The sequence below is a fragment of the Puma concolor genome, chromosome C1 (assembly GCF_028749965.1).
Source record: "Puma concolor isolate L17-30 chromosome C1, mPumCon1.1.hap2, whole genome shotgun sequence".
In the NCBI taxonomy this organism is placed as follows: domain Eukaryota; kingdom Metazoa; phylum Chordata; class Mammalia; order Carnivora; family Felidae; genus Puma; species Puma concolor.
This window is the reverse complement of record NC_141674.1, coordinates 39746317-39772084: the sequence shown is the minus strand read 5'-3', so window position 1 is coordinate 39772084 and position 25768 is coordinate 39746317. Positions and strand designations below refer to the sequence as shown.

At 36.1% G+C, this 25768-nt stretch overlaps 1 protein-coding gene and 1 pseudogene across 4 annotated transcripts in view; one reads left to right on the top strand and one right to left on the bottom strand.

Annotated features, from left to right (window-relative positions):
- Positions 1–25768, top strand: part of LOC112863632 (AGBL carboxypeptidase 4) — a 1479506-nt gene that overhangs the window by 213735 nt on the left and 1240003 nt on the right. The gene's annotated exons all lie outside the window — the stretch shown is intronic.
- Positions 16064–16626, bottom strand: LOC147578003 (large ribosomal subunit protein eL21 pseudogene; annotated as a pseudogene).

Below are 25768 nucleotides of genomic sequence, written 5' to 3'. Positions count from 1 at the left end.
CTACCGCCCCAGCCCCCTCTCGCCAGTCTATGTAGTACACACCACCTCTCCGCCCTTCCTACCCTCTTCTGTGGGCCTCTTACCTCCCTTGGCTCCAGAGAGTCCGTTCTGCTAGGCTTCTGGCGGTTTTCTGGGTTATTTAGGCAGATGTGGGTGGAATCTAAGCGATCAGCAGGACGAGGTAAGCCCAGTGTCCTCCTATGCTGCCATCTTCCCAGGTCCTTATACTGAATCTTGGGATGAGTGGGAATTATTCATGTGAGGAGCATTGAGGAAGAGTAATTCAGACAGAGGGAAAAACATCTATTAAAAAAGAAAAAGCCCAGAGATGACATGTAGTGCACTTGGAGAATAGTAGCTCAATATGAAGCTAGAAGGTGAGGGTGGGCCCTCATCATATAAGGCCTTTTCAGTAGAATTAAAGATTTTGGATTATTTCAGATTTTAATCTTAAAATCACTGAGGGGTTCTATATAGGATGAGTATATATTCTATTTACATTTCCTTCCTTCCTCCCTTTTTCCATCTTTCCTTCCTTTCCCTTGCCTCCTTTCCTCCCTTCCTTCCTCCCTCTGTTTCTCCCTTTCTTCCTTTCCTCTTCTGATTTAATGTTTTATTCTCATTCCACTATTATGTGACTGGGAATATACAAAATTAATTCTGTCTTGCACTTTAAAAGGATAATCCTGAAAACCCCCAACTCTCACCAGGATTTCCTCTCTTCTTTTTTGTATGTTAATATGCACTATAGAAGAGATTACTTCCATGCCTATACAATTATATCACCCAAAGAAACATTAGAAACAACCAGTTACTGAATCTATGCAGTGTTAGTTTTTGAGAAACTAAGAGTTAAAAATACCTGTTTTTTTTTAGACAACTATAAATCAATTTAATAATCTAATGAAAGAATTGTTAGTATTCCCTGTGCTTGCATTTAAGTATATCTTTGCTATACCAGATCACCAATTGTTTAAGGAGGTAAGTCTGGCTACTGCTGGAAAACACATTGGAGTAGTTATTAGAATAGGAGTTGGGAAAACTAGTTTAGAATGTTATTGCAGGTGATGAAAGATAGGCTGGGGACAATATAGAGATGTTATTTTTCTGGACTTTGTTCTTCAAGATCTGAGGGAAATATTGCTGACTCTTCCTAGACAGAAGTGATCATTTCTTCCTCAAAGCTTCCAACAGCTTCCTGATCACAGTACTCTATGAGTACTGTACCATACTCTAGGACTCTGTATTGTCATTGGTTTTTATATTTGTTTCTCTCACTTTACCCTCTGTCAGAGAATGGACCTTGTCTTACTCTTCTTTGTAATGTACAATATATGTTCAATATATGTATTTTGCCCAAAGCCAGTTGGCCATTAAGGATCAGAATGGTGATTTGATCCAAATCTCACCAACTCCAGAACTCTTACCCTTTTCATTACAATGTAGTATCCTTAAATCTTGTGGGTTTTTTAAATAATACTCATATTTGGAAAGATTATTTATTGTAGTGATTATAGGATTGAAGGCTTTATATAAGACAGTGATACAGTAAGCATCTATAATATGATGAATTAGTTACTTCCTTCAAGAAGCATATACTTGGGTGGGAAATGTAGACAAATGTTAATTATAATTGAGGCAAAATAATAGTTAACATTTAGTTATAGCTTTATCTATTATAAAATAAATTTTTTGTGGGTAATTCTATAATTCTTTCAGAAATTTCAAAATAAAAAGAATAAGCTATGACCCCCAAACCCATACTTAGATAATGTTTTGGTGTACATCCTTGTAGATATCTCCATTTGCATATTTATGTATAACTATATTAGATTGTATTATATGTGAATAAGTAGCATTTTGACAATTTGATTTGATGACTTGATAATGAACATTGGTAAAATTTAAATTAGTGAACTTATATTACAGGCACATAGAAATATTGCTTGCCTATTTTATTGGATCTTTATAGCAATCTTAGTAGTTAGCTAACATTGTTGCCTTTATTTTAAAGTTGAGGGCCCTGAGCCCTAGGATGGTTAAGTGACTTGCTCAATGTCACTGAACTAGTTAAGTGGACGATTATAGATTAAAAATCAGGACTATTTGATTGAAGAGTCTGAGGTCTTAAACATTGTGTTGTATTGCCCTTTCCTTTTGTTTTGAAGCTGGTTTTTTCCCACACTCAATAATATAATATAGATGTATACGTGATTATAATTATAATTATAGTTTTTTAATGTCTACTTTAAGAGAGGGAGAGAGAGTACAAGTGGGGGAGGGGCAGAAAGAGGGAGGGAGAGAGATTCTGTCCCAAGCTTTTAGGGTGGAGCCCAATGTGGGGATCAGTTCCACAAACCATGAGATCATGACCTGAGCCAAAATCAAGAATCAGATGCTTAACCAACTGAACCTCCTAGGGGCCCCTACATGTCTATAATTGTTGATAAATCTTATTTTTAATGGCTGTGTTGTATTATACTCTTGTGTCTCATAAATTGTTTCTTATTCAAGGACATTTATGCTATTTGTTACTCATGGCCATTATATGCTTTTTTGTGTATTTAGCTCCGTGCATTTGTCTCCTTGTATGTTTCTAGACACAGGGTTGCAGAGTCAAAAAATATGCTTATTTTTATATTTAGTTATATATTGCCACTGACTCTCTTGAATGACGGTACTGGTTTATACTCCTACCAGTGGTTTATGAGAATATCTATTTCTTCCCACCTTTCCCCACATTAGGCTCTGAGTGTCACCTTCCTTTACTTGTAATCAGATAACTAGGCAGCTCGAATAGGCTCTGATTGCAGAATTCCTGCAGGCATGATAGATAATCAAATCAAAGTAGAAGAAAAGATAATTCTTTTCCAGTAAGAACTACAGAAAGTTAGAACTGAGATCATTTAGTTGCATAATCTTCATTTTTAAATGTGAAAAAATTTGGGGTCCACAAAGGAGAACAGAATTGACCAACGTCAGAGAGCTAATTAGGAGCCAGAACAGGACTTGAATACACTTCCTTTGCCTATTAGATTAGGGATCATTTCACTGAGTTTTTTTTCAGATGCTATGACTTCTTAGACCTCTCACTATCATGACATAGCTTTGCATAGATATATTGCCTCATGTTCATGATTTAACTTCTATAATAGATTACTTAAGATTACTTGCAAAACAAATAGTTTTGCAAGAGGGGCACATGGGTGGCTTAGTCAGTTAAGCATCTGATTCTTGATTTTAGCTCAGGTCATGATCTCACAGTTTGTGAGTCTGTGTTGGGCTCTGCGCTGATAGTGTGGAACCTTCCTGGGATTCTCTCTCTCTCTCTCTCTCTCTCTTTTTGCCCCTTCCCTTCTCTCTCTTGCTCAAGAATAAGTAAGTAAATAAATAAATGTTTTGCAAGAAAGTGGTATCTATATTGATTGTTACAATGAGTAAGAAAAACGTACTACAGCTTTCTACTTTTAAAAAGAAAGTTTTTATTGAAAATAGTTTTAGGGGTGCCTGGTGGCTCAGTTGGTTAATCGTCCAACTCTTGATTTCAGCTCATGTCGTGATCTCACGGTTTGTGAGTTTGAGCCCTGTGTCAAGCTCCATGCTGACAGCTCAGAGCCTGCTTAGGATTCTCTCTCTCTACCCTTCCTGTGTGCGTGCACACACACACACACACACACACACACACACACACACTCTCTCTCTCTCTCTCTCTCTCTCTCTCTCCCTCTCTCTCTCAAAATAAATAAATGTTAAAAAAATAAAATAGTTTTAGATTTCTTTACATTGATAAACTTTGTTTTGTTTTTTAATTAAAAAAACCATTTATTTGAGAGAGGGAGCACACACAAGCAGGGGAAGGTCAGAAAGAGAGGGAGAGGGAATTACAAGGAGGCTCCATGCAGGGTGGAGCCTGTCATGGGTCTTGAACCCATGAACCATGAGATCATGACCTGAACCAAAATCAAGAGGTGGATGGGTAACCATTGAACCACCCTGGTGCCCCAATAAATTGTGTTTTAAAGTAAAAGTCAGAAACATAAAATTAACCATTTTAAATTGTACAATCAGTGACGTTTATTACTTTTAGAGTGCTGTGAAACTATCACCTCTATCTAGTTATAAAATATTTTTATCTCCCCTAAAGGAATTCTTCTGCTCATTAAGTAATTACTTTTCATTTTTTGTAAACTTCCACACTCCCTCCCCATCCCTGCAGCCTCTGGCAAACACTGATCTACTATCTGTCACTATAGATTTACCTATTCTGAGTATTTCACATAAATGAAGAACATATGTGAACTTCTGTGTTTGGCTTCTTTACCCCAAATGATTGTTTAAAGATTTATCCGTGTTTTAGCATGTATCAGTATCTTACTGTTTTTCAGGGCTTTAAACATATTCCATCATATGGATATACCACATTTTTAATCCATTCATCTGTTGATGGACATTTGAGTTATTTCCATCTAAAATAGTTTTAAATTTACAGAGAAATTGCAAAGATAGGGACATATGTTTTTATATCCGTTCCCAGTTTCTCCATAGTTAATATCTTACATTAGTATACTACATTTGTTATAATTAATCAACCAACATTGATACATTATTATTCACTATAGTCCATACATTATTCATATTTTCTTAGTTTTTACTATTTTTTTCTGTCTCAGAATCCTGTTGAGGATAACAAGTTATTTTTGTCATCATGTTCCATTATGCAAATCAAGACCAAGAGAATTTGTCAGTCTTTCCTTATTTTTGATGACCTTGACAATTTTGAGGAATAGTCGCTAGGCATTTTTTAGAATATGCCTCAATTTGAATTTGTCTGATGTTTTTCTTGTAATTAGATGGGGGTTATTGGTTTTGGGGAAGAAGATACAGAAAGGTAAAGAGCTATTCTCCTCACATATGAAGAGTGCATACTATTAAATATGATGTTAATGGGCTAATGTTTGTCTAGATTCTTCTCTATAAAGTAACTTGTTTCCCCTAAAAATTTTATGCTGTACTCTTTGGAAGGTCACTATGGGCAACCCACACATAAAGAATGGAGAGTTTTGCTCTACCTGCTTTAGGGTGGAGTAAGTACAAATTATTTGGAATTCTGCATAGGAGATTTGTCTCTTCTCCCTATTTGTTTATTCATTTATTTATCTCTATGTGAACCTATAGGTATTTAGTTTACATTTTGGGTTATAATCCAATACTACTTTATTTGGGTATTCAAATTGATCCTGCTTTGGCTGTTGGGACCTCTTTTAGTTGGTTCCTGTGTCCCTTCTACTTACCCTCATTTGTTTTTTGAGCACTTCCTTATTTTCTGGCACTAGGAGATACTCCATGCTCATTTTGTATATTTCCTGTCCCAACACTTGAATCAGCCGTTACTCCAAGAAATCCTGGTTCCTTTTATACGACAATGGTATTACAAAGCAAGATCTGCATGCTGGGTATGCTTTTTCTTACTGGGGTCACATTACTTCTAGGCCCTATCAGTGGACAGAGCTTAGAAATAAATGTACATATACTAACACATGTATACCTATATTTATTTGTACATCTATATCTATATTAAGATGAACATTAGTTCATGCTGATGTCTTAAATTCTTATTTAGTATCACATGGTTTATTTTAGTCTTCTCTCCATGCTTGTATATCCTCCTCCAACAGAGGGAAACCTGGCTCCTACCATCTGCCATCCATTTACTCATTTGTTTAGTGTAAGTATACTTGTACAGAAGTTTCAAAATTGTTAACCTGTATCTCCGTGGGAAACAATTTTACCAAGAAGAGTACAGTGTCTGTGTGCATTTTCTTTTTTCTTCAGACTTATAGTCTGTTCTCATTTCCAGCATTGCTTAGGTCAGCACCAGCCTCATCAGCAATGTTATGTCATGCATTCTTAATATAGTCATATTATTTTTTCATTCTGTATTCTATCCTGGGTTCCCCTATCTTCTGAGTTTTTAAAAATTTGTATACATTCAGGTAAACTCTTTGTAGTATAAAATTCTGTGGGTTTTGATAGCTTTTTAATGGACTTAATTTTTTAGATTAGTTTTTTAGATTCATAAAAAAGTTTAGCAGAAGGCAATGAGATTTCTGCTATACTTTCTGCGTGCACATATACACAACTTCTCCCTCTGTCTTAGTCCATTCTGGCTGCTATTATAATAATACCATAGTCTGAATGTTTTATAAACAACAGAAATGCATTTTCCACAGGTCTGGAGGCTAGAAAGTCCAAGATCAAAGCACCAGGGGATATAGTGTCTAAGGAGGAACAACTTGCTGGTTCATAGATGCCATCTTTTTGCTGTAGCCTCACAAGGCAGAAGGGATGAGAGAACTCAGTAGGGTCTCTTTTATAAGAACACTAATTCTCTTCATGAGGACAGAGCCAGTTACTTCGCCAAAACTCTATCTGTCGCATTGGGAATTAATACTGTCACATTGGGAATTAAGTTTCATCATAGGAATTTAGGGGATTGGGGGACACAAACATTCATTCTATACCACTTACTATCAGAATTCTACACCAGAATGGTACATTTATTATAATCAAACCTATGTTGCTACATATTTATCACCAAACATCCATAGTTTTTGTTAGTGTTCACTCTCGGTGTTGTATGTTCTCTGGGTGTGGACAAATATATAATGACATGTATCCATCATTATAGTATTACAGAAAGTAGTTTCACTGTCCTAAAAATCCTCTGTTTTGTGTCTTTTCATCCCTCCCTCCTCAGCTCCTGAGAACCATTGATCTTTTTATTGTCTTCATAGTTTTGTTTTTTCCAGAATGTTACATTGTTGGAATCATATAGAATTTAGACTTTGCAGATTGGCTTTTTTCCATTTATTAGTATGCATTTAAGGTTTCTCTATGTCTTTTCATGACTTAATAGCTCATTTAATTTTAGTGCTGAATAACATTCCATTGTCTGGATGTACTACAGTTTATTAACCCATTCATGTACTGATGGATGTCTTGGTTGCTTTCAAGTTTGGGCAGTTATGAATAAAGCTGCTATATAAACATTCATGGTCATATTTTTGTGTGGATGTTAAGTTTTTAACTCCTTTGGGTAAATACTAAGGAGTGTAATTGCTGGATCATTTGGTAAGAGGAGTGGGTAAGAGGAGTGGGTAAGAAACTGCCAAATTGTCTTTTGAAGTGGCTGTATGCCCTTGCATTCCCACCAGCAGTGAATGGGAGTTCCCCTTGTTCCAATCTTCAGCAGTATTTGGTCTTGTTAGTGTTCTGGATTTTGGTTATTCTAGTAGGTATGTAGTAATATCTCATTGTTTTACTTTGCAGATCCCTAATAACATATGATTTTTAGTATCATTTCATATGTTTATGTGGGACCTGTATACCTTTGGTGAGGTGTTTGTTCAGGTTCTTGGCCCAGTTTTTAATAAGGTTGTTCATTTCATTATTGTTGAGTTTCAAGAGTTGTTTGTATATTTTAGGTAACAGTCCTTTATCACATGTCTTTTGCAAATATTTTTTCCCAATCTGTTGCTGGTCTTTTCATTCTCTTCACATTGTCTTTTGCGGAGAAGTTTTTTTTTCCCCCCAGAAGTTTTTAATTTTAATGAGTTCCAGTTCATCAGTTCTTTCTTTCAGAGATTGTGCCATGGATTGATCTTAAAAGTCATTACTATACCTGGGGTGCCTGGGTGGCTCAGTTGATTAAGCGGCTGACTTCAGCTCAGGTCATGGTCTCACATTTAGTGAGTTCGAGCCCCGCATCGGGCTCTGTGCTGACAGCTCAGAACCAGGAGTCTGCTTCTGATTGTGTGTCTCCCTCTCTCTCTGCCCTTCCCTGCTCACTCTCTGTCTCTCAAAAATAAATAAACATTAAAAAAAAGGTCATCACCATACCTAATGTCACTTAGGTTTTCTCCAATTATATCTTCTAGGAATTTTATAGTTTTGTGTTTTATATTTATGTATATAACCCATTTTTTGTTAATTTTGGTGAAGAGTGTAATGTCTTTGTCTAGAATGATTTTTTTGCCTGTGGATGTCTAGTTGTTCCAATACCCATTTGTTGAAAAGACTCTTGGAAAACACTGTTTTTTTTTTTTTCCCTTTGCTCCTTTGTCAAAGATTAGTTGCCCATAGGTCTATTTTCAGACTCCTTGATCTGTTGCATTGATCTGTTTGTCTACTCTTGTCAGTAACACAATGTGTTGATTACTGTAGCTTTATAGTAAATTTTGAAGTCAAGTAATCTAAGTCTTCCAACTTTGTCCTTTTCTTTCAATTGTGTTGGCTATTCTGTGTCTTCTGCATCTCCATATAAACTTTAGAATAAGTTCGTTGACATCCAGAAAGTAGCTTGCTGGGATTTTGACTAGGATTGCATTGAATCTATAGATTAATTTGAGAGGAACTATCATCTGGACAGTATTGTCTTCTCATCCATGAATATGAATATCTCTCCATTTATTTATTTGATTTCTTCCATTAAATAATTGTACACATTAAGGTTCATTATTTGACTATAATTTTCCAGGTGGTTTGACAATCTTTTACCTTTAAAAATTGTTTTTTTCCATATAATATTTTGATACCTAGGTTAAGTCTCTGGAATGACTTACTTCAGTTTGTCAACTCAAGTTATCCTAGCATCACATATAAAGCATTGGGTTGCTAGTTTTAGAAAGAAAACAGCTTCATGAGGTTGCTATGACACATAGCTTGTAATAAATATACTTGAACCCCTAGATTTGCATCAAAAGAGACATCTTGTCCAGTTACCTGAAGTGACATTTGCTAAAACTGTGACAGATTTTAAGACAGGAATCAAAGACTGTCTCCTACTAAAAGCAGTAAAGTGATCTTCAAAGTAAGGTATGTTAAAGAACATTCTAATGACCTAATGATGCATGGTTTCCCACCATGATGTGACCTTGGCTAGGCCACTTTCCCCTTTAGGCCTTAGTTAATTTGTTAAAAGTGTATATAGCATTTCTGTTGTTCTAGTTCTGATATGTTATGATTCTATTTTGCAGACTCCTTTTTTTATTGTACTTTTTATTTTTCCTTCCTATATGGGGAGAAATGACAGCTTAGGTATGTATACAACCTGTTGAAAGTAATGACAATTCTTTTGACTTAATATATAGCATTTTGGGAAGAGTACACATAGCCCTACCACTTAATTTCAAGCTATGTGACGTAGGGTAAATTAAAAAAAAGTGTTTCACTTTTCTCATTAATAAAAGGTGGGTGATAATAGAACCAGCATCATTTGTTCTGTTGTAAAGATTGAATGCATGTGTGCATGTATGTGTGTATATTTATGTGATATAAATATATCACGTAATAAGTGTTATATAACAGTGAGCTATTCCTAATTCTATTATTATGTGAAGTATGTTGGACCAAATGATGTGGGAAATGAAGAAGCACAGGTGCAAACAGTGCTGGCTCCTCCAAGATGAGGCTTTTGTGGCCCTGTAACTACCAGTCTTCATGTAGTTTTGGTGTATCAGAAGAACTGGTCTCTTCCACACAGGAAATCCCAGTCATGTTAGCTGTGAAGTCTTTGAACCCAGAGGTGCCACCTAATTCAAATAGCCTGTGACACTTACAGAAACAGGAGTAGATCATCTGACTTAAATTTCAGATTGTAAGGCTGTGCTACCTCTAGGGTACAGGCTGACCTGGGAGAAGTGATAGGATTGTTATGAGAAGGTTTCTGGTACTTTTTTGAGGCCTTTAAATCTCTGATTTAGAAGTACTTAGAAGAGCAGGAGGCGGGTGGCATGACCTGAATAGGCTGGGGACAACAAAGAATGAGGCAAGAGGTGAGGAAGGGATAAATGGATTTCTCTAGTGTATGCCCTTGAATGACACTTTGTGATGACAGGATTCCAGACATCTGGATTTTATGCCTACAGGCTAGGACTGATTGACAGGGATAGCCACGTTCTTTCAGTAGTTCTGGTTCATTTATCATGTATTAATAAGCATTGGCTGAGAGCCTGTAATGTGCCAGCATGTGCTAGGTTCTTCTGATGTTGTGGAAAAGAATCAGACATGATTCTTATGAGAGCTCACAGACATGTAAATGGATGATTAAAATACATGATAGAGGTAGGGACATAGTTCTAAGAGTTACAGCAGGAAACTAATTGGGGTGGGTTATTAACATTGAGAAAGACTATCTAAAAGAGCTGACATTTCAGCTGAATATTTATGGAGATGTATAAAGTTTCCAGCTAACTCAAATACTTGAAGAATTCTAGGCAGATAGAGTAACATTGCAGAGATACAGGGCCAGAAGAAATTCTGCAACAAGGATTTTCACCTATGAAGAAGGATGGAAGAGTAGGGTGGAGGGTTTATTTCAAAATATCATATTTAAACTTAATCTTACTTTGACTTGTTTTTGTTGCCAAGAATTTAAAAAATACACTTAATATGTCTTATGCTTAATATATTGTGGCTATCTTTTTATAGCAATATTTATAAATCTCTTATTTTTAATCCTTTAATAAGTCTTATTGCAAATTAAAATGTTGCCATGCTTGCTTCACATAGTTTTTTGGGAGTTCCTCACATGTTATTAGTAATTTTACATCTCTTTCTTCCTTCCCGGAAGTAATAGTTTTCCCGAATTTTATCTTTGACATATTCATAACTCCTTTAACCTATTCTTACACGTTTGTAGTTATAAACAATTTATATCATTTTGTATATATCATTCTCCAGCTTGCATTTGCTCTTCAAGTTAGGTATATAAGTTTTGTTCCTGTTAAAACATGTAATTTTAGCTAATTTAACTATTGTATAGTATTCAATTATGACTATTCTCTAATTTTTTAAATCTCCCACTAGTGAATAATTTCTTTTCTAAAAAATTTTTTTTAATGTTTTTTTTTGAAAGAGAGAGAGACAGAGCATGAGCAGGGGAGGGGCAGAGAGAGAGAGGGAGGCACAGAATCTGATGCAGACTCTGAGCTGTCAGCGCAGAGCCGGACGTGGGGCTGGAAACCCCAAACCGCGAGATCATGACCTGAGCTGAATTTGGACACTCAACCAACTGAGCCACCCAGGTGTCCCTCTTTTCTTTTTTTTTTTTTTAAGTGTATTTATTTATTTATTTATTTTGAGAGACAGAGCACAAGTGGTGGAGGGGAAGAGAGAGAAGAAGAATCCCAAGCAGGATCTGGGCTGTCAGGCAGAGCCCAATGTGGGGCTCAAATTAATGAACTGTGAGATCATGACCTGAGCCAGATCAAGAGTCAGCCACTTAACTGACTGAGCCACCCGGGTGCCCCAGATGTATATTTTTAAAATAATTCTACATGTGCCAAAATTTCCCATATGTCTAGAGATGCGATTGCTGAGTTAAAAGATATCAACATCTTCTGTTTACTGCTAAAGCACTCACTTAGGTCATTGTAATATACTTGCTATCAGTTGTTTATGAGAGTTCTCATTTCTCTGCTATTTTTGTACTTAGTGTTGTCAGGTTTTTTATATTTTTGCCAATCTGTATCATTGTGGTTTTCATTTTCAATTACATGTCTCCTTATGAACTCTCATATATTTATTGGTATTTCAGATTTCTTCTGTGAATTATCTTCTCATTTACACATTGCATTTAAAATTGTATTGTTAGACTTATTTTACTATTTCAAGGATTTCTTCAGATAGTCTTGATATTCTTCTATTTTACATTCGATATTTGTTTATGGCAAATACCTTTGAGCAAAAATTCAAAATGCTAATATAACCAGATTTATCTAGCCTTTTTTTGGGTTTATGCTTTTCATGTCTTGTCAAATGAGTACTTTCCTAAATCAAGATTATGTTAATTTTGAAAATAAGTAAAGTTTTCTTTGCGTATTTTGTGCTTGAATTCACATGGAATTGATTTTTACATGTAGTATGAGATAAGGATCTAATTTTCCCCAATATGCATAGTTAATTTTTCCAGCACTACTGAGTAAATAGTTCATCATTTCCCTTATTTTGTAATGCCATCTCTGTTACACATAAAGTTTCATATATGCCTGTCCATTTTGCATCTACTTTTTTTCTATTGTTTTATTTCACTGTCCCTGTGCAGTAATGCCTTAGTGTATGAATTACTGTATTCCTAAAATAATACATAATAGCTATTATGTTGAGTCTTCCTACCTTATTCTTGAAAAAAATGCTTTGGGTAAAATTATCCTGTTTTTCATCTATATTTTAATATTAATTTTGGGGTAAACTTTTTAAATTCTGGGGGAAAAACCTTTGCTGTAGTTCTGACTGTAGTAGCATTGACATTATAGATTATTTTGCATGTTGAGTTTTTCATTTTATAAATATAAGCGTATCTTGTATGTGTCTCCATTTCTTCAGATCTTTTTATTTTTTGTTTTTTAAATATAATTTATTGTAAAATTGGCTAACATACAGTGTGTACAGTGTGCTCTTGGTTTTGGGGGGTAGATTCCTGTGGTTCATCTCTTACATGCAACATCCAGTGTTCATCCTAACAAGGGCCCTCCTCAAAGCCCATCACCCATTCTCCCCACTTCCTTAATGCCCCTATCAACCCGTTTGCTGTCTGTTTTTAAGAGTCTCTTATGGTTTGCCCCTCTTTCTATTTGAAACTATTTTTCCCCTTCCCTTCCCTTCCCACATGGTCTTCTGTTAAGTTTCTCAAGTTCCACATATGAGTGAAAACATATGATATGTTCAATCATTTTAAAAAATGCTCTTTTCAATTTTATTCTAGAGGTTTCTCAATCTTTTGTTAGTATATTTTTAAAAAGTATTTTATAGTTTTTATTGCTATTCTGGATGAATACTTTTTTTGGTGTATTTTTAATTTATTTTTACTAATGTATGGAAATGCTAACAAATTTTATATGTTGATGTTTTTTCATCTAGTAAACATGCCAAACAGCCTTACTAATTCTGATAATTATAGAATCTTACATATTTTCTATGTAAATAAAAATGCTATATATTTGCAAATAAGGATAGCTTTGCCTCTTCTTTTCTAATTCTTGTGCTTTTTTTTCTTGTTTTACTGCATTGTCCATGATCTCAAGTATCATGTTTAATAGAAGTGATATAAAAGTAATCCTTTATTTGTATGGGAATGAGTATTCTAAATCCTAAACTTATGTGTTTCAAAGATTATCCACTTGTGAGCTGCCTTCCTCACTGTTAGCTTTTTTTCTTTTGTTTTTATTTGTTAGTATTTGTTTTTGTTTTTGTTTTTGTCTATAAAGTTAAATTTAGAGGGAAATAGTTTTGTTTAATTCCTTTTCTCCTACTGTGCTCACCCCTTCCTTTTTGCTTGCCTCTTTCTGATTTCACAGGATATCCAATTAAAACCAAAAATTATGATGGCATTTTGAGGCTTCTGTCTAGCACTGATACTGGAGTATCAAAGATCTGATCACCAAGGTAGAAGAAAACTTGTACTGTACAGGAGACTGCTTTTATCTTCTACTGAGACCTGAGGCAGTAGGTAGCAATAGTTCCTTAGCTTTCTTTCACATGTCACTGAACTCCATCCTACAGTCTGACTTAGACTGAAAGACTTAGTTTAGTCCATCACCCATGGTGAAACAATTTAATTGCTTTCACCACATAAGAACAATTAAAAGATGAACTGAGGTATATTAAAAATCATAAGGGTTGATTTGAGCAAAAATTGATTCTAACTGGGCAGTGCCAAACCAGAAGTAGTTAGAAACACTCCATGGACAGGAGATAGGAGAAAGATTTTTATGGAGAACATACGGAAACAAAGCAAGAAAATTATTTGATTGGCTATAGTCTAAGTGGGAAAGCCTAGTTGGCTGTTTGTGTTTGGTGTGTCCTCAAGTTTAGATTTATTAACCTTGATGCATTACAGTCATAGATTTTTACTTGCTTAAATAGGCTACTAAAGAATTAGAGCCACTGCAGTCTAACAGACCTCTTCCTTTAATTAATAGAACAAAACTGTCATCTTGCCCAACGTCTTAATCTGGAGCCCAATAGGTTCATAGCTTCTACCTATATTCATTCTTGACTTCTTTCATTTCTGGTCCATGGAAATGTTCTTATTTTTTTAAACTTGGGTATATCTTTGTGGTTGTATATCTATAATTGCTATATATTTGGAGCAGAAAGAGTATATAAAATATGAAGATACTGAGTTATCCTGATCAGAAGTCAAAATATCTTTTTTCCCCAAAATATCTTTTTTTAAACAATATAATATCCAGTATATTAATATCCCTCCAAATTTAATTTATTTGAAATTCAGATAATTTTAAAGAAGTGGAACAAGTGAAAAACACTGACGAACTAGTGTAAAGTGTTTGGAATAAAGTAAACTTTTTGGCAAGACTGGCTGGCTGGAGTTTGGGGGATATTGGATATATTGTGGTAGATGAGGCTAGAAATAAAGATAATGACAGCTTTGAGTATTTTGCTGAGTGAGCTATTGAGCACAGAATTAAAGAGGAGAGTGGTGTGGTTAGGTTTACATTTTCGAAACATTACTCTGGCAGCAATATGGATGCTAGGTTAGTGGCATAGACCCAAGTAACAGGTAAAACAATTAGGTAAGAAATGAAGTCTTGACTAAAAGCAGTGCTATAAGGATGGAGAGTGATGTGGCTTTTCTTTTCTTCTGATCACATTTGACAAAATCAAGCTGTTTTCTGAGATTCTTCGTTAAACTTCACAGAGTAATGGATTCTGGGAGGATTTTCCTATGCTGAGTGAGAGATAGAGCTAATTATGTACTCAAGAACAGCTATGTTTAGAAAAATAAAGATTATTTAAGAAAGAGTGAAAAAGGGAAATTAGAAATTTCTTTTGTAATAATGGATTTATGTTAGTTTAGCATTTTCTAGGATGAATGCCAGTATTTAAATAAGATTGGGGTGTGAAAAGAAGCCCAAGCCTGTGTGAGTAGCATCTGAAATAAGACTGGGTTAGAAATCAGGGAACCAGAATTTGACTCCAACTTGATTTAATACAGTAATAGGCTGAAGTAAGTCATTTCCCATTTGGACACTATCCAATTTTCCTTTTATATAGAATGAACTCTAAGGTTTCTTACAAAAATTTTTAATGTTTATTTATTTTTGAGAGAGAGAGAGAGACAGAGACAGAGTGTGAGCAGAGTAGGAGCAGAGAGAGAGACACAGCATCGGAGTCAGGCTCCAGGCTCTGAGCTGTCAGCCCAGAGCCCAATGTGGGGCTCGAACTCACGAACTGTGAGATCATGACCTGAGCTGAAGTTGGACGCTCAACCAACTGAGCCACCCAGGTGACCCTAAGGTTTTTTCTAATACTCATCAGATCAAAAGTCTCTATTAAGTGTGTAGTCAAGGGGAAATAATTCCAAAACGTTGGTTCTCTCCTGTTATCTTTGCCTATTGATAAATCTTTTAAATGAGATTAATATTTAAATCTATAGACTTTGAGTAAAGCAGATTATACTCCATCATGTGAGTAGACTTTATTCAACCAGTTGAAGGTTTTAAGAACAAAAGGACTGACTCCTCTGAAGAAGAAGGAACTTTGCCTATAGTCTTACTTTGAAGTCAAGTTCTAAGATTACCTGTTTACTGAGTTTTCAAGCCTGATGATCTACCCTGTAGATTTCGGATTTGCCAACCTCCACAGTCTTGTGAGCCAGTTCATTAAAATCTCTCTCTGTCTCTTTCTTTCTTTCTTTCTTTCTTTCTTTCTTTTTTTTTTTTTTTTACATATTTTAACGTTTATTTTTGAGACTCTAGAGCGAGCACAAGCAGGGGAAGGCAGAGAGAGAGGAGGGAGACACAGAATCCAAAGCAGGATCCAGGCTCTGAGCTGTCAGCACAGAGCCTGACACGGGGCTCAAACTCATGGACTGCAAGATCATGACCTGACCCAAAGTTGGATGCTTAACTGAGTCATCCAGGTGCCTCAAAACCCACAAAATTTGAGTAAAGCCATCCCCCAGTGAATTCGGATATAAAGTTTGCTTTAAATACTTCTTTGGGGAAGAAAATACCATGCTGCTACTCAATTAAAAGAAACATTTTTACAGTCTTGACGTCTTTTATTTTTTTTACATTTATCACGCCATGAATTCATAGGGAATGGGTTTCAACAGCTCAGGCTCCTTTCCATTGGTTCTCACAAAGTGTGCTTCTCTGGGTGGGGCAGGCTGGCGCTTCAGTTGAACCCAAGTACCTTTCTCCTTGGCTTCCTTCTTTTTCTGATAATTTTCCTTCACACGCTTCAGGAAGCTGTCTCGGCTCTTTGAGTGCTTATTGTGCTCGATACGTACATTAATTCTCTTAGCAAGAATCTTGCCCTTATCTTGTTTGTTTACAACAATGCCAACAGCATGCTGGGTAACATTGTAGACTCTTCCAGTTTTGCCGTGGTAACATTTGTGGGGCATTCCTTTTTGAACAGTGCCCATTCCCTTGATGTCCACAATATCACCTTTCTTGTAGATTCGCATGTATGTTGCCAAAGGAACAACTCCCATGTTTTCTAAAAGGCCTAGAGAACATATAGCGAGTACCGCTCCTCTTTCCCTTTGTGTTGGTCATTTTGGCGAATTACTGGAAGATGGCGGTTCCGGCCGAAAGGAAGCTCTCTCTCTCTCTTTCTGTCTGTCTCTCTCTTTCTCTGTCTCACATACACACAGACCCTATTGATTCTGTTTCCCTGGAGAACCCTGACTAAACTATCATAGCTGGATTTTGAACCTTTCTAGATCAAAAATAAATGTTTTATGTCATATTGGATACTTTGTGAAAATTATTTGCATCATCTGATTATGAAACATATGCCCTTATTTTAGGAACTATGGGAGATTTATCAATGAATAAGGTAGTATCTCTGTCCTCAGTGAGCTCACAATATAGTTGGGAAGACAAGGTTTAATATTGTGAAAAATTAAGTAATTACAGCTAAACTAAGGACAAAGAATATGAAAAAATTGATGAGGTCTATGGCTAGTTGACAAATATTAGTTTAGAGATTAAATGCTATTAAGGACAGTTGATCATTGTGGGATAGGAAAAGCTTAGGAAAGTAAGAAAGCCAACATTAATCAATTTTAACATGTACTTTCAGAGGATTCTGATACTTGGCTCTTGTGGGTTTAGGCATTGTTACCTAAACTATTTTTTTAGTCAGAATTTCTCAGAGGTAATAATTGTCCCATAGTTATACAACTTTAAGAAGTAGAGTCTGAAAAATGTATCCCTATTTCCACTAGCCTATGCTGCAGAGATAATGTCATGGAGGTGGGACTCTAGTACCATCTTGAGATTTAGGTAGTCTGTTTGCAGTAGGACTCAATTCTGGTTTCCTTTTCTTTAGAAGAGTTTGTGTAAAAGCAATGAGGAAAAAGTCCTTGACAAAAAGGTGGGAAGATAGCACATTAATTTATTCTTGAGTTATCAAATCCTTGAATAAACCTATAAAAGTATGCTGTAAAGTGAGTTTGACTGACTTATAGACATTGGATTTGGCCTCCAGCTCTGTCCATAGCTGACCTGCTCTCCACATTTTAAGTAGCATAATGGAGCACAGTATTTTCTTACTCTAGAAATATTTCTTCATTATTTATAGTGTGGGGGATTGTTCTTGATTCAATTTGTGGGAGTCTGCTGAACGTGATTATAACTTACAGATAATTTTTGTCTTATATATACTTTGTTTTATCATCAATATGTTAAACACAAATTTTATGATCTCAGTTAAAGGCAATTAATATTGGAGCTGGAAAACTCCTTGGAAATACATCAGTTTGTCAGAACTGGCTTGGTTAAGGATAAAGCCCAAAGTATCTGATAAGAATTGATTTTCCTTTCTCTATAAGATATTTAAAGACTTCATCAGCTGTTGGTTCACCCAGACAGGTTGCAGTTCATTCACTTGATTTTCAAAATATTCATAGTTAGCATATCACCAAAAATATGATTCCTCTACTTACCTTCCTAAGCAATGTCAAGGTGCTAGTTGGGACTGAGCTGAATACAAAAATTACAAATAAAAGAGCCCAAACAGTGGGATATAAAATACTATTCATGAAAGCCTTCTTGATAAAACAGGGATAAGGATACTTAGTTGGTCAATTAGGATAGATCTTGGCATAAGACCTTGAGAAACCAGAACTTTTATCCAAAGTGTGATCAGGGTACTGAGTCAGTAGGAGATCAGGACATTTGAAGAGTAGTTGAGGGAGTTGGAGATGTTGAGTTTCAAGAAGAGACAATTTCACTTGAATATGATGATTATCATTAAGTATTTACAGTTCTTTCATGGAGAAAAGGAGTGAAATTTTTCTGCATGAATTCAGAAAGCCTAACTCAAATTAATGTATAGAGGCAAATTTCAGTCTAAGGTAAGTAATTATGTAAATAAAAGTTGTTTAATAGACACAGCTTTCCAGGAATGCATTTATCTATAAGTGTTGATGGCATGCAAACAGAGATACTGAGGATACATTGGTCAATAAATACTGTGTGCCTGATAAAATTGAATAACTCATTAATTGAATGAACAAGTCAAGAATTTACTGTGTGATAACTGGATGACTATGTCTGAGTTGCTGTAGCAAGTATTATTGTACTGGTTGGAAGTTAAAGAGTTAACATTCTTTCTTCCTGAAATTCTATCAGTATGATTACTTTTTTTGGCTTACTCTCCATCCTTTCTTGAGACTCTTTCATTTACTTCTTTTTAATTTTGTGATGTCTCATGTCTCTTTATAGTCATCCATAATCTGTAATTATCTTAAAAATTATAACATGCCGTTATTTTTCCTGAAGAAAGTGTATTTGATAAACTTTTACTGGCAATGTGGTGTAGCAGAAAAAACATGGGCTTTGTAGTTAACCAAATTTGAGTTAAATCATCAGCTCCACCATGTAGAAGTTGTATAATCTTGACAAATTCCTTCATACCTTGGTGTTTCAGTTTTCTTATTTGAAAAAATCATTTACTCAAAAAGTGTTGTTGAACATATATTATGCATCAGCTGGTATGTTAGTTATTGGGATATACCCATGAACAAAATAATGGTCTTGCCTTCATAAAACTTACATTCTTTTAGAAGAGAAAGATTATAAATACTAGACAAAAAATAAGTCAGTTAGCACATTAGAAGGTTATAGAAGCTATGGGGGAGAAAAGTAGGGCAGAGTAGTAACAGTGGATGGTAATGGGATGGGGTGAAAGGCAGATTGAATGCTAAATAGGATGGCTGGGGAGCCCTTATAAGGTGAGATATGAGCAAAGGCTTAATGTAGATAGAGTTAGCTCTAAAGAATTTGGGAGAAGCAAAGCGAAGCATTAGAGTCTCAGAGGTGGGACTGTGCTTAAATAGTTCTAGGGTCAGTAAGCAGGCCTGTGTGACTGAAGCAGAGGAGTAAGGGAGAGTTTACAGTAGGAAATGAGTTCAGAGAGGTAGAAGTGAAGGTGTGGCAGATCATATGGTCTTTGCATATGTCATATGTAAGGATGTTGGCTTTTACTTTGAAGAAAATGGAGAACTAATGGAAGTTTTGAATGAAGGAGTCACCTGAGTGATCTTATATTTTGGAGTGTTTACTGGGGAAGGGCCTAAAGAGAGACAAGTGTAGAAGCAGAGATACTTATTAGGAGGCTGTTGCAGTAATCCATATTAGAGGTAATGGTGGCTTAAATTAGGTTGGTGGCAATGAAATTTGTGAGAAATGGTCTGGATATATTGAAATGGAAATAAAACCTACTTTAAAAGGTTGTTCTAAGAATTAAAGACTGAATGTGTATTAAACACAAAGTGCCTGGTACCGTGCATAGTATATTATTATCAGTATGTTAGCTATTGTTATTAATAAGGCATGAAATACCATGTAGAATCTGATTTAGTCCTTCAACATAATTGATTTTATCCTTTTTTGGGGGGGTGGGTAGGAGGAGTACAATTAACATACAATATTATATTGGGTTCAGGTGTGCAAAATAGTGATTTTACATTTGTTCACATTGAGAAATGATCATAGTAAATCTAGTTACCATCAGTCATCATACAAAGCTAATACCATATTATTGACTGTATTCCACATGCTATAAATTACATCTCTCTAGCTTATTTATTTTATAACTGGAAGTTTGTACTTCTTGATCCTCTTCACCACTTTAATCCTCCCTCAAAGCAGTCAATAATCTGTTTACTCTGTTAATGAGTCTGGGTTTTGTTTTGGTTTGGTTTGTTTATTTTTAGATTCCATGTATAAATGAAATCATGAGGTATTTGTATTTCTCTTAGCATAATGCCATCAAGGTCCATCCAGGTTGTTGCGAATAGCAACATTTCATTCAATTTTGTTACTGGTTATGCGTCTGTTCAAATTTTCTATTGCTTCCAATTTGTTGGCATATAATTGCTCATAATATTTTCTTATTATTGTTTGTATTTCTGCAGTGTTGGTTGTGAGCTCTCCTCTTTCTTTCATGATTTTATTCATTTGGGTCCTTTTCTCTTTCTTTTGATCAATCTGGCTATCAATTTTGTTTATTTTCAATTTTGTTGATAATCTGGTTTATCAATTTTGTTAATTCAAGGAAGCATCTCCTGGTTTCACTGATGTGTTCTGTGTTTTTTTTTTTTTTTTAATATCCGTGATTTCTGGTCTAATGTTTATTATGTCCCTTCTTCTGCTGATTTTGGGCTTTCTTTGCTGTTCTTTTTCCAGCTTTTTAAGGTGTAGGGTTAGGTTTTGTATCTGAAACCTTTCTTCCTTCTTTAGGAAGGCCTGGACTGCTATATACTTCCCTCTTATGACTGACTTTGCTGCATCCCAGAGGTTTTGGGCTGTCGTGTTTTCATTTTCATTGGTTTCCATGTACTTTTTAATTTCCTCTTCAACTTCTTGGTTAACGCATGCATTCTTTAGTAGGATGTTCTTTAATCTCCAAGTCTCATGGTCTTTCCAAATTTTGTCTTATGGTTGATTTTGAGTTTCCTAGTGTTGTGGTCTGAAAATATTCAAGGTATGATATTGATCTTTTTGTACTTGTTGAGGGGTGATTTGTGACCCAGTATGTGATCTATTACGGAGAACATTCCATGTGCACTCAAGAAGAATGTGTATTCTTCTGCTTTAGGAAGAAATGTTATGAATATATCTGGTAATTCCATCCGATACAGTGTGTCATTCAAAGCCATTGTTTCCTTGTTGATTTTCTGCTTACATAATCTGTCCAATGTTGTAAGTGAGGTGTTGAATTCTCCTACTATTAGGGTATTATTGTCAATGACGTTCTTTATGTTGGTGATTAATTGATGTATATATTTGGGTGCTTCACTTCAGGGCATAAATATTTACAATTCTTAGATCTAATTGGTGGTCAGACTCCTTAGTTATGATATAATGCCCTTCATCTCTTGTTACATTCTTTATTTTAAAATCTAGTTTGTCTGAGATAAGTATGGCTAATCCGGCTTTCTTTTGATGCCATTAGCATGATATATGGTTCTTGATCCCCTTACTTTCAATCTGAACGTGTCTTTAGGTCTAAAATGTGTCTCTTGTCAACAGCATATATGAAGGTCTTATTTTCTTATCCATTCTGTTACCTCATGTCTTTTGATTGGAGTGTTTAGTCCATTGACATTTAGAGTGAGCACTGAAAGGTATGAATTCAGTGCCATTGTATTACCTGTAGAGTTGGTGTTTCTGGTGATGTTCTCTGGTCCATTCTAGTCTTTGTTGCTTTTGGTCTTTTTGTGTTATTTTGTCTTTTCTCCATTCAGAGTCCCCATTAAAATTTCTTGCTAGGCTGGCTTAGTGGTCACAAGCTCCTTTCGTTTTTGTTTGGGAAACTCTTTATCTCTCCTTCCATTTAGAAAGGTAGTCTTGCTGGATAAAGAATTATTGGTTGCATATTTTTGTGATTCAGCACTTTGATTATATCCTGCCACTCCTTTCTTGTCTGCCAATTTTCTGTGGATAGGTCTGCTGCAAACCTGATCTGTTTTCTCTTATAGGTTAAGGACTTTTTTCTCTTTTTGCTTTCATAATCTTTCCTTGTCAGTGTATTTTGTGCTTTTGATTATGATATGCCTTGGTGATGGTTGATTCTTGTTGAATCTAATGGGAGTTCTCTGTGCTTCTTGGATTTTGAGGTCTGTGTTCTTCACCAGATTAGGAAAGGTTTCCACTATAATTTGCTTCCATAAAGCTTTTGTCCCTTTTTTCCTTCTTCATCTTTTAGGACTTCTATGATTCCGATGTTATTCCTTTGTAATGAGTCACTGAGTTTTTTATGTCTTGTACGTGCTTGGAGGGCATAGTTGGGTGGGGCTTGGTGTAATGACTTCACTCTCCACTAGGTGGCACTGCTTATCTTACTGGGGTGAATCAGTATGCTGGCATGAACCTGCATGGGAGCGGTGGAAATGACTTCACCCAGCTCTCTAGTCTCTTGCTCAGATATTTCGTGCACTTACTGTTTGGTGATAAAGTACCCACCCTTTGTCTCAGGCTTCTATCCATGTTCACTGCCTCTACCCTGTCCACGTTCAAGCCATCTGTCTGCCAGGCAGCACCTCCCTCCAGAGTTTTATCTCAGATGGGGTTGTGTTTCAAAACTCCACACTTCAGAGACACCCTTCCCCCATCCCCTGATGCTTGGACATGTGCTGACTCTATGGGGGAGGGTCTAGCTGAGCAATGGCCGGGTGCTGGCTTGTCCCAGAGAACATTTGTGTGATCGCACAGTGGCAGAGGTTCAGAGACGATGGCAAATCTTAACACATACCCTGTGCCAGGTTTCACCTCACTCTTGTGTCTTTGTCCCACTACCAGCAAACATGGCTGCTCTCTGGGGTCCGCTGGAAGCTTTACCTGTGGGGAGGCCATATGGCCTCTACCAAATGCACTCTAAGCAGCAGAACTGCTTCTCCCTGTGAGACACACAGACTCCTCAGGCCCTGCTACCTGCTCCTGGGGATTCGACCTACTTCCTCACTAGAGTACCGGCAGGCACTGTGCTCTGGAACTTCAGACTCTGTGCTCCACTTTTTATACAATCCTGATCATATTGAAACCCTCTCCTTTATTCCTGTCAATGTTTTTAGGGAACAGATTTATTGTTCAATTCCCTGCAGGTGTTTTTACTCTTTTTCTCTCTTTTTCTCTAGCCATTTTTGGGAGCGTGCTTTTCTTCCATGATCCTGATGTGCCATACTCTCCCCCTTTCTCTTTCTCTGTCCTCTCTCCCCCAAAACAGCTCCCTACACTCTGTGACTTTTCTCTCCCCCAGTTCACCTCTCTGCATCACACACCTGGCAAGTCCTGTGGCTCAAGTTATGCAGATCATTGTGTTAATTTTCAGATCAATTTCCTAGGTGCTCAAAGTGGTTTGGTGCTGATCTAGCTGCATTTTGGGGACGAGAAATGGTCAGGGTCTCCATGATGCTGCGCCATCTTAACTGGTGTGATATGATATCTTATTGAGGTTTTGAGTTGATTTTCCGTGATGATTACTGATGATAAACATCTTCTCATGAGTCTGTTGACCATCTGTATGTTTTTACTGGAAAATTGTCTATTTAGATACCTGACCATTTTTTTTCTTTTCGAATTTTTATTGAAATTATAGTTAGTTAACATGCATCCTAATATTGTTTTTGGGAGTAGAATTCAGTGATCCATCACTTACACATAACACCCAGTGTTCATCCCAGCCAGAGTGCTTAAAAATACCTATCATCTATCTAGCCCATCCCTCACCCACCTTACTCCTTCAGACCTCAGTTTGTTATCTATCTTTAAGAGTCTCTTATGGTTGGAGCTAGAGTGTATTATGCTAAGTGATATAAGTCAGTCAGAGACAGACAAATACCATATGATTTCACTCATGTGAAATTTAAGAAATAAACAGATGAACATATGAGAGGGGGGAAAAGAGAGGGACCCCTGACTAGTTTTTAATCAGAGTTTTTGTTTTCTGGTTGATAAATTCTTTATATATTTTGGATATTATCCTCTTGGGGCACCTGGGTGGCTCGCTCAGTAGGTTAAGTGTCAAAGTCTTCATTTTGGCTCAGATGATGATCTCAGGGTTTGTGAGTTTGAGCCTCGAGTTGAACTCTGTGCTGACAGTGTGGATCCTGCTTGGGATTCTCTGTCTCCATCTCTTTCTGGCCGTTACCCGGTTGTGCTCTCTCTCTTTATCTCTCTGTCAAAAATAAGTAAACATTAAAAAAAATATTCTGTGATTATTATCCCCTTAGCAGATATATGATCTGCAAATATCTTCTTTCATTCAGTAGGCTTACTTTTCATTTTGTTGATAGTTTCTTTAACTGTCCATAATTTTTGCAGTTTCATGTAGTTCTACTTGTTTATTTTTGCTTTTGTTTCCCTTGCGTTTGGAGTCAGATTAAAAAAAATTTTAGTAAGATCATTGTCAAGGAACTTACTACTGGGGGTTTTACGGTTTTGGGTCTTAAAGTCATTATTCCATTTTGAGTTAATTTTTGAATATGGTATAAAATAGTGTTCTGGTTTTACTCTTTTCCATATGGTTGTACAATTTTTTCTAGCACTATTGAAGGGACTGTTCTTCCCCCATTGTATATTCCTTCCTCCTTAGTCATAAAACTAATTGAACATATATGTGTGGGTTTATTTCTGGGTTTTCAATTATATTCCATTGATTTATGTTACCTGTTTTTATGTAAATATCATAGTATTTTGGTTACTAGCACTTTGTAGTATAGTTTGAAATCAGGGAGCATGATACCTCTAGGTTTGCTCTTTGTAAAATTATTTTAGCTGTTCTGTGGTCTTTTGTGTTTCTGTATAAATTTCAGAAATATTTTCTACCTTTGTGAAGTTGTTATTGGAATTTTGATAGGAATTGCATTGAATCTGTATATGCTTTGGGTAGAATCAATATTTAATAATATTAATTTATCCAATCCATGAACATCTTCATATTTATTTGTATCTCTATTTATATCCTTATATTTATTTGTGTCTTCTTCAGATTCTTTCAACAATATCTTAAAATTTCAGTGGTCTTTTGCCTCCTTGGCTAAATTTATTCCTAGGTATCTTATTCTTTTTTGATGCAATTATAAATGGGTTTTAAAAAATTGTCTCTTGCTGATAGTTAATTATTAATATATAAAAATAGTATAATTTGGTGTAGGAGGAACTAAGAGAGTGTTGCAGTAGGAGGACCCCTAGGCTTGCCTCATTCCTCAAACACAGCTAGATAACTCTCAAATCATTCTGAATATCCAAGAAATCATCATGAGGACTTGATAGAAATGCACATCTCTAGGGAGAAAAGAGGCCACATCAAGGAATGTAGGAAGTGTGGAGACATGGATTTAGGGAGAAATAGATCGTGGGTGCAGTGGAGGGGAGGGAGCCCTGCTCCTAGAGTAAGATGAGAGAGGGTGGAATGCATAAAGATACAGCAAGGACAACCCTTCCCCAAAGCCAGTGGCTGGGAAAGTTAGATGGGCTGATTGTCGTGAATTTTTGCAATCAGTGGGGCTGAAAGACTGGAGTTTTAGAGGTCTGTGGGATTGGCTGGGATAGACATCTCGGTGTGTTTCTCTATCCCTATAGGGAAGGCAGACAAGCAACCCTGGGAAAGATGGCACAATCAGAGGATTGCCTAAGGTGCACAGGGGGAGATTGTTGCATCTTCTTGGAGCCCATCCATGAGATGTGGCATTGCCTCTCCAGAGACAAAACAGCAGGCAGGTGCCATT